The sequence below is a fragment of the Ochotona curzoniae genome, unplaced genomic scaffold (assembly GCF_017591425.1).
Source record: "Ochotona curzoniae isolate NIBS_2020 unplaced genomic scaffold, NIBS_Ocur_1.0 scaffold_2453, whole genome shotgun sequence".
NCBI classification, from domain to species: domain Eukaryota; kingdom Metazoa; phylum Chordata; class Mammalia; order Lagomorpha; family Ochotonidae; genus Ochotona; species Ochotona curzoniae.
This window is the reverse complement of record NW_024467094.1, coordinates 9,609,780-9,611,206: the sequence shown is the minus strand read 5'-3', so window position 1 is coordinate 9,611,206 and position 1,427 is coordinate 9,609,780.

The following is a 1,427-nucleotide window of genomic DNA, read 5'->3' as shown; positions in this document are numbered from 1 at the left end:
CCTTCCCAGGTGGGTGCCTGTTTTTTCCCTTCTCCCCTACCTCGCCCCCTGCTTTTTGCACACCACCCCCAGCCCTGCTGGCCTGCCCGTCCAGGTGTACAGTCAGGTGCTCAACAGCTGTGGGGCCAGGGATTCCCTCCTCTGGCCTGCCCGTGTGTGGTCCTCTTTTTGGTCTTGCATGAACAGACGATACTTCACCAGCCGAGATTCTGTTTTTGGACCTCTAGCTCCCATGCTCAGAGCTGTGGGGCCGCCGCACCGACTGGGCTGCGAGCTGCAGCAGCGTCTCCCAAGGTCACTGCTAGAGATTCCACCCTAAGAAAGAACACAGGAAGCTGTCTGCCTCCTCATGCTGGCCCGGCATCCAGATGGCTACTCTCAAAGCACGCGCACACACACACGCACACACACATGCAGCATGTACTTTCTGGCACTTGACTTTCTCATGAAATAATTGCTGGAAGGCTCCGTGGATTAGGTAACCCAGAGCTCCTTCCTGTCCCCATTGGGGGTGGGGTTGAGCTCTCAGCATCTGTGAGGCCGACCCAGCCCCTCTGAGGGGCAGCCAGTAGGACTGGAGGCCAGTCCAGTAGGACTCCAAACATCTTGGGAAGTGGAACCCAATGGGAACAGCCTGTTGGATTTCCCATTCCTGCCAGTCACCTGGCCCTGGCTGCTCAGCTGGCCTGGGAGCCTCGTTCCCCATTGCCAGGCTGAGGGAAGAGACGGCTACTCAGGAAAGCCTTTTGCACAAGGCAGGGTGGGCCGTTCTTATGTTCATCTTAAATCACTTGCACAGCATCCAGTACTTGTCCATCCTTCTAGAGCAGTGCTTTCCAGTCTTCCCCACTCCCGGGATGGTGGGAGTGTGTGTGGGTGGCTTGGAAGGGGCAACTGTCTGGGTGCAGGATGGAAGGAGCATGGTGGAGCCCCGTCCTGAGGGTAGAGTTGAGGCTCTCTCTACCGGACACTGCTGGCTGATGAGTCCCAAAGCCACCGGTCCTGGGATTGGGACATGCAGCCCTAAGAGCATACTTTCTGATCTACCTGCCCTTAACAAGTCTACCCTGCCCTTCCCTGTCCTCACAGGGTCCTCGGAGCCTGGAGCCGTCAGTAACCCTTGGTGGGAAGAGCATCCAAAAATTTTGACACATCAAAGCAGGGCAAGGAGCTTCACCACCGATCTCCTCCCCGCCCTTTTGCAACACGTGCAAAAACTTCAGGCGAAGGCTTCTCAGATGAGTCCGACAGCACAAGGAGGGCTTCTGTTTTGGACCCCGCCGCCCCGGCTTGCAGCTCTCCCGGAGCTGCGGGAGTGTTCCGTCCAATCCGGGGACAGCGGAAGGCACAAAGTGGAGTCCACAGTGGGCCTGCTCCCAGTGGGCCTGCACTCCATCCCCCAGGCCTCACGCGGTTCCTCCGGAGTC